The 8,077-nt window shown below is 42.3% G+C and overlaps 1 pseudogene; it reads right to left on the bottom strand.

The window, feature by feature from the left end:
• Positions 1 to 4,013: 4,013 nt before the first annotated feature.
• Positions 4,014 to 6,225, bottom strand: LOC102471203 (la-related protein 7-like; annotated as a pseudogene).
• Positions 6,226 to 8,077: the final 1,852 nt, after the last annotated feature.

An 8,077-nucleotide genomic window follows, 5' to 3' on the forward strand; every position in this document is an offset into this window, starting at 1 on the left:
GGGACCCAGTGCCACCTCCCGTTCGCCCACACGGCCAGAGAAGGGAAGGACGGCGACCTCTGCTGGTCCGCGCCGCCAGCCCGCGTCGGCACCGAGCGCGGGACACACCCAGCGCCGTAGAGGCAGCGGAACGCGGAGCAGAGTCCTGGTCGCGCAGGCCCGCCACCGCGCAGGCCCGGTCAAGTTGAAATTTAAAAATGGATAAATAAAGTTAAATAAAATAATTCTTTTTTAAAAAAGTATTAAGTATCACAGAGAAATCAAATAAGAAATGGGAATTGGAAAGTACCTCAGTCTGACAGGAAGATAAGAACCTGTTTATCAATTAGCAAATGCATATCAAGACTCCAACACATATGAGGCCATGTGCTAGATCCTGAAGAAGAATGCTGACAAGCACAGAACTGTCCAAATAAGGCTAGAAGTTAAAGTCTAGAGGGAAGCGGACAGCCAAATAAGTACTTATTTAACGTATATAATAAAGAACACCTAAGAATATTTAGCTAGGACCCCCTAACACAGCCTGGAGGGCTCAAGGGAAGTTTAGCAAAGGAAGCAGCATGTAACCTGACATTTGAAGAGTGATAAGGAGTTGTACAGTCAGAGAATAGACAGGTAGAGGGGTAGAATGAGATTCATGTTCCAGGTGGGGAGAAGAGTTTGTGCTAAATTCAGAGATGAGAGGTGGCCTGGTATCTTCAAGAAACTGCATGAAGCTAGGTATCGCTGATATACAGAAAACATCAATCATGTCCTCATCCAATGTTCAGGATGAAAACATCAGAGCCCTGGTCACTTTTGCAGATGCTTTCTCCTCTCACCCTCACCATTCATGAGTTCTTTCTTTAGGGGTGTGGTTATATGTCAATGTTTGGTGTTTCCATCCAATGCCAGGGATTCCAAGAGTCATAATCTAACACCTTACTGAAGTAAGGATAGGCAGTGCTAAGTTCCCTCATTGACTGTAACCTGTCAGAGGATAAAGGTTATTACCTCTTTTGTTCACTGATATATCCCTAGTACTAGGACAGAGCTTGGCACATAGTGGGCTATCAAAGTGAGGCAAACTCCATGGCCTGGTGATTAAGGCAGCCAGATCTCCAACTGTGTGGTTCAAGTCCCAGACCCAGAAGTTTGAGAAATAGGCAAGGCACTTGTGTATACGTGCCCAAAATCCCAAAAGGAGGTAGAGATGGAGAAGTGATTATGTGATCATCCCTAGTGGGAGGGTGCTTTCCTCCTCTCTTTCTGTCTCTCTACTTCTCTCTGGCACAAGAAACATAACAATAATTGCGGAATGAATAAAGCAAGCAAGGAAGAAAGGATATCATTGATCTCCCCACCTGATTTATCTCTGTGGTCAACCTATCAAAAATGATAACTACAAATTCAGTAACCCATGCACATTCCCACACCTGGTGATCACATGACTCCTAAAAGCTCATAAGTTATCCTTGAAGCAAACTCTTTGAGAATTGATGTCAAATCTTCGTATGACTCCTTTATTTGTTGAAAGTGTGAGCTTCCTTTGCCTGTCTCCATTCATAATGAAGCCTCAGAAAAGAAAGATAACAGAAGTGGGGGAGTTCAGAGATCGTTATCTCCAAATTCCTTCTGGTTCTTACTACTTCCACGTGCTTTTTTCTCTGCCTAAGGTATTTTGTAGCTTGAAATGGAGTTGGTCAGGACCTTTCCACCTTCCATTTCAATGATGCCGTAGTTTAATTAAAAGTAGAATAATATTTACATACATAATCATCGCGCCTCAGCAAGAGGCAACTGAGAGCTTCTTATGAATGCATGTCCTGCCACCTTAATGTGGGCTTCATGAAATATCCCTGAAACTCCACTAATTTTCTGTTTGAGTGATATTAACTACATTAGCTAGAAACTTTGCTGGATTAAATTATGTGTTTGAGGCTTCAAAGAGACCCTTCTTGTGTAGATTTCTCATATTCAGGACAAAATATATCACAATCATTTAATGGGTTGTCGGAAAAGTCATGATGTAGTTGACTTTTTTGTTGTTGTTCTCTGTGCAAAAATGCATCGTGACTTTTCCAACAACCCAATAGGTATGATGACAATTTATGTGTATATAAAAACTTAGTGTTTTTCAGGCTCTTTCAGACAACACTATCTTACTTGATCTCTGGAAGGACTCAGCCAGGTATCTAAGGTGAGGCCTCATCCTTTATTTGCTAATGAGGAACACAGAGGCCCTGGATGGTAGGTGGTCTGTCAAAGGTTAACATGTGGCCAAGTCTCAGTTCTTAATCCAGAGCCCTTTCTACCACTTTACACCATAATAGGACACATCTTATGGTTTTTCCTGGAATTGTTGATGAAAGTTAGTATCGTTTAGGTACAGAGTGACATTCTTAGTAAAGAATCTACAAAAATATGTGTAATAGATTCATTACAAGAGTACAGAAGTTAGGAAATGCTCGGAGGATCACAGCTCAGAGAAAAGGTTCTTGAGTAAGACTGCCTAGAGTCGGGCCAGCACATGATTAAGGCACTGGACTGCCACATGGCCAACCATGGTTTGAGTCCAGAACTTGGCAGCTTGCTTTCTCACTTTCCCACTCTCTGTCTGTCTCTCTCTCGTGAGCACACATGCCTTATCGCAAATTAAAAATAATAATAATAATAATTATTTTTTTAAAAACTGCCTAGATTCAAATTCATTCTCTACCACTAAAGTCCAGCTACTTGATGTCACTGCTCCTGGTAAACATCTAGGGTTGTCTCCAGCAACCATTCTCTGAGCTTTCATTTTGGATCCAAGAACCTTAACTAACTCCAGATCCAGGGTGCACAAGTAATCTGAGCTAAGCCAATCAGCTCATCCCATTCCCCAGGCCATGTCATCATTCAGCCACAGCCACATGACTCAAGCTAATCTAATCATATAGAAACTGAGGACTCTTAAAGAGAATGCTGGAACAAAGACATGTCAATAGATATGGAAGGAAGCACAATGTTCTGGGAGCTGCTTGCTGTCATCTTTTCTTTCTTTCTTTATTTTTTCTTTTGAGAGGTTTTGCTATAGGGCACATGCAATCGCCAGAAAGACAGAGAGAGAAAGAGAAATAGAAAGTGAGAAATCACCCCCCATGAGGGATGGCCATGCCGCACTCTCCATTCTCCTCTCTGGATCTTGGGCACATATGCACACGTGCCCAGCGTGAGTTTAAGCCACCAGGTCTGGGACTCGAACTGAGGTCAGCTACATGGGAGTTCAGTGACATAGCCATTATGCTAACTGCTGGTCCCAGCCATCTTGAACCCACAAAGGGAATCAGCCTTAAGAAGGGACACTTTAGAAGGCAAAGCCATGAAAAGAAACTATGTCGGGACCAGCAGTTAGCGTAATGGCTATGCTGCTGGACTCCCACGTAGTCGACCGTGGTTCGTGTCCTGGACCTGGTGGCTTAAAAGAGGCCAGGCGTGTGTGCGTGCGTGCCCAAGATCCCAAGAGGAGCACAGAGGAGAAGGGATTGTGGCGTGGCCATCCCCCGCCCCCCCACGGGGGGAGGTGATTTCTCGCTTTCTGTCTCTCTGTCTCTCTCTGTCTGGCAAGCGCATGCGCCCTATCGCAAAAATCTCTCAAAAAAAAAGAAAGAAAGAAACTGTGTCCATAATAACTACTGAACCTCTGACTCAAACCTACCATTAACTCTGAATCTTTCAGTTACTTGAAATAATAAATTATTTAAAGTTATTTTAATTGGGTTTCCTGTAATATATAATCAAAAACATCCTGACTGATACATGCAGTCTCAACTGTAGAGTAGCAATAAATAACAAGTCATCTTCATTAATGTGTTGGAATATTCAAAAAAGATAACACATAAGAATTTTTTTCTCCGAGGAACAAAGGTATTTCTTTTATTTAAATGTAGGTTCTGAAAAAACATTTGTTATTCAGTGCTCCCAAAATAAAAATGGACTTCTTAAGAACAGCTCAAGTATTCAGTGAAATATTAAGAGTTGAACTGCAATTCTTCTCAGTCATATTCAGAAAATCTAATGTGTTTACGTGCTTGTTGAGTCTTTTTGAAAGTGATCTTTACAGTCTTGCTGATTAACTTCTCTGTGTCTCTTTATTTTTTTTTAATTTTATTTGTTTATTAATTTATTTTAATTTGACCAGAGAGGGAGAGACAGAGAGAGAGAGAGAGAAAGTGAGAAACAAGTCGCCCTCTTTGACTCAAATCAGGTCGCCAAGTGGAAGTCCACCGCCCTTAGCCACCAACGCCATTTGCTGGCCCCTCAGTGCCTCTTTTCTTTTCCCGAGGCTAATTGAGTTTGGACTGTCTATCAATCAGAATCTTCTGCCAATATCTCTGTGATCACCAGACAGGATCTGGAGTGTCCAGCCGTGTTGTTGTTTCTTTTTCATTTATGCATATGCATTTACTACTGAGCCCGCATCCTCGGTAGTTTTAAATCTGGCATGGCACTCGGTGTCTCCACCCAGCAGATCATGGTAGACGATCTCAAAGATGACGGCCAGGGCATCCCAGACTAGCTTCCTGCCAGGCAGGGGCTCGGTACTGGTGGCCCAGTCACATTGGCTTTTCCCTGGGGATGACACTCTTCCGCGCCAGTTTTTTCATTTTTCATTCATACATTAGATACTCCACTGTCTATTCCCATTTTTTACTCCAATTTTATTTGTTTTTGTTTTGTTTTGTTTTTAAATAAGCCATGCTGGCTTTTTGCCATGCTAAATACTCTTTTTTCAGATCCATCCATTCACACTTGGATAGCGCGCTTAGTAAGGCTATGACCTCCTCCCCCATTCTGTGTCTCTCTTGATGCTTTTCCTTGTGCTTCCTCTTTGTTTTTAAGAAAGAAGCATCTTTGATATCACCAATATCCTTCTCCTCTTCTATAGAGATTTCTAAATTTCTGTTCTCTTTGGAGACCTCTTCAGCTTCTTTTTTAGTGTATTTCCAAGCCATTTTCTTTACTTTTAGCGGGGAAGCCAGGCCTCCTGCGTCTGCAGAGCTGCTTCTCTTCCTCTTTGCCATCCTGACATCAGGTAAGCTGGATTCTTCAGGTCTTTCCCAGTTTTTCTTTTTCTTTAAGAGCTGCTTTTGGGGACCAGCAGTTAGTGTAATGGCTATGTCGCTGGACTCCCACGTAGTCGACCGCAGTTCGTGTCCCGGACCCAGTGGCTTAAAAAAAACTCACGCTGGGCGCGTGTGCGTGCATGCCCAAGATCCCGAGAGGAGAATGGAGAAGGGATTGCGGCGTGACCATCCTCCCTGGGGGGTGATTTCTCGCTTTCTGTCTCTCTGTCTCTCTCTGTCTGTCTGGTGAGCGTATGCGCCCTATAGCGAAAACCTCTCCAAAAAAAAAAAAAAAGAGCTGCTTTTGGAATTCAACAGTTTCCACTTCTGAGCCCTCAGATGTGCTCCTTGGGTTTTTGGTTTTACAGACACTCGTGTTGCTTATGTCCATATTTAACTCCTTAGCCTGGGCACTGTCTTCCTTCTTCACTCAGCCTTCCTTCTTTTTCTTCTTCTTCTTTTCCTCGGCTACTCTTAAGGCTGGAATTGGCTTATTTTTCACCGTTTTAGGAAATATGCCCGGTTTTCATGGTGTTTCTTCTGGTGGGTTGTTGAGAAACTCAATAGCTTTTGCTGCTTGTTCTTTTGTTTCAATGTCCACGGATGCAAACCACTTTAGACCTCCAGTGGACTTCTAATGTGGTATAGTTACATACACAACATTGCCACATTTCCCCAATACCCTTTTAATCCAACTCTGGTTAACGTTTTTGGAAAGTAATTCTATGTACACAGTTTGCTCATCTTCCTCTGTGGATCTCTCACCCAGAGGCTGATTTCTCCTGATCCTAGTCCCTTCTAAATCCAACTCCACAACAGTTGATCTTTTCAGTGCTCTGGCTATTAACTTCCCATCAGTAGTCAGTTTATTCATCTTGTTAAAAGATACAAAAAGTAAAAAAAAAAAAAAAAAAGATACAAGAAGTGATATATCCATATATTCACCTCTAGATTTCTCTATCTGCTCTCAAAGGAACTTGTCCTTGTGAGACTGGAATCTCCAAACCAGAAGTCCACTTGCTTAGCAATATCTGCAATCACCTGTTTAACTCAAGACTGTTTCTTTTTTTCTACTTCTTTTTTTATTTTCAGTGCTTTCTGCTTCAACTGCCTTTTCTTGATTTCCACTTGGAGTTTCCATTCCTGTGAAATGTTAGATCCCCAGAATAGAATATAGAGCCAGAGACTGTGTCCTTTGGCCATTCCGGCCTCCCAGGCTGTAGAGTCATGGTTACTTCTGGGTCGTTGGAGAAGCAACTCTGTTCTCTCCACGTAAGAATTCTTAACACAGTCCTGCACACAGCAAGTCCTGTAATCCACTTACGAACAGTTGGAAACGTCTCATCTTTTTTTTTTTTTTTTTTTTTTTTTCAGCCACAAAAAATTTGGTTTTTTTTTAAAAAAAAAAAAAAAAAAAAAAAAAAAGCCAATCACCAGGTCATTCAAAGATAAATACCACATTTAATCTGAGGCCCCCAAACAAATCATTTACCCCTACTTTTATACATGGGCTCATTTAGGGTGTGTTATTTTAAAACTGTATTATATCAGAAACTGCTGTAGCAGGAGGGCAGAGCTACTTTGTCATAATCATTTTACTCGTCATTTCCAGGCATTTGGTGATTTTCCTACCTTTTACCCAATATCCCCTGGCTTGATGTCCTTAACCTATTATGTAGTGATATTTCAGGGTCTGGGAGATGAATTGCTCACTGCGTTAAATATGGCAGCGGATCTATACCCCTAAGCTCTGATAATTAGTTTTTAATGTAACTACAATTCTTTTGAGGAGATGTTTTCACACTCTAAAGTCTTCTTAAAAGCATCCCTTAGGCTGAAATTAAGTTGAAAGGAGTGTCCTGGAGGTCCATGGTGAAGGGTAAGATGGGCTCAGGTTACTAGCCAGCCTGGTATGATTCATGGGCCTTGGACACTGAGGTGAAGGCCTTCCCTTCACCTCTGTAGGCAGGCCTGTTTCTGCACGTAGCCGCCAAGGCAAAGGACGAGAATGCACTTCATCACCAAACATGACACCCAAGTAATGGTGACAAATGGTTTTTCAAGGAGGGGGAGAATGAGTAGGGTGGAGGGGCAGAAGGGGGATGGGAGTAAGCATGGTTGGGGGCACCTACCAGGCCTCCCTTTTTATTGCTTCAGAGAGGTTTTCTCTATCTAAACAATTGTGAATTTCTTTTCTATTACACCAACAAATACGTATTTCAATTAAGGCATTTAAAAAAAAATTTTGAGAGGTTTTTGCTATAGGACGCGTGCGCTCACCAGAGAGGACAGATAGACAGAAAGCAAGAAATCACCCCCCACGGGGGGTGGCCATGCCGCAATCCCTTCTTCTCCATTCTCCTCTTGGGATCTTGGGCACGCACGCACACGCGCCTGGCATGAGTTTATGCTGCCGGTCTGGGACTCAAGCCGCCGGTCCGGGACTCAAACTGTGGTCGACTACATGGGAGTCCAGCGACATAGCCATTACGCTAACTGCTGGTCCCAGCATTTAAAATTTTTAAGAGATCACAGCCAGTCTGTTCTTTGAGAAGATACATCAAATTCCCTCTGGAAATCCTTTAGCACTATTAGACCAAACTGTAGATTCCCAATGTCATCCACTTCTTTTCCCACTGGGCATGCAAGAGTCTGTTCCATTCGGGTATCTTCAAAATTTGTGTTATTTGGTCCTTGCAAAAACAAACGGGTCATCTTGTCCACAGGTAGCACCACAACCTGACTGAAGGGTGCCACAGCCCCAACACCATCTGTTGTGATATTATCATTAGTGTCTATGCAATTAATCTAAAATATGCTTAATTAGCTACCTAGAGGAAAGGGGATGGGAATCAACGTAACCATGAAGACCCAGAGATACAAGATACTCTAATGCTAATTTCTCTATGAATTCCAAAGAAATTACAAATTCCCAAATATCTAGCATATCTATAAAAATATTTCTTTTTCCCTTGCCTGAAGCTATCCTTAAA

The sequence above is a fragment of the Tupaia chinensis genome, unplaced genomic scaffold (genome assembly GCF_000334495.1).
Source record: "Tupaia chinensis unplaced genomic scaffold, TupChi_1.0 Scaffold000113_1, whole genome shotgun sequence".
NCBI lineage: Eukaryota > Metazoa > Chordata > Mammalia > Scandentia > Tupaiidae > Tupaia > Tupaia belangeri.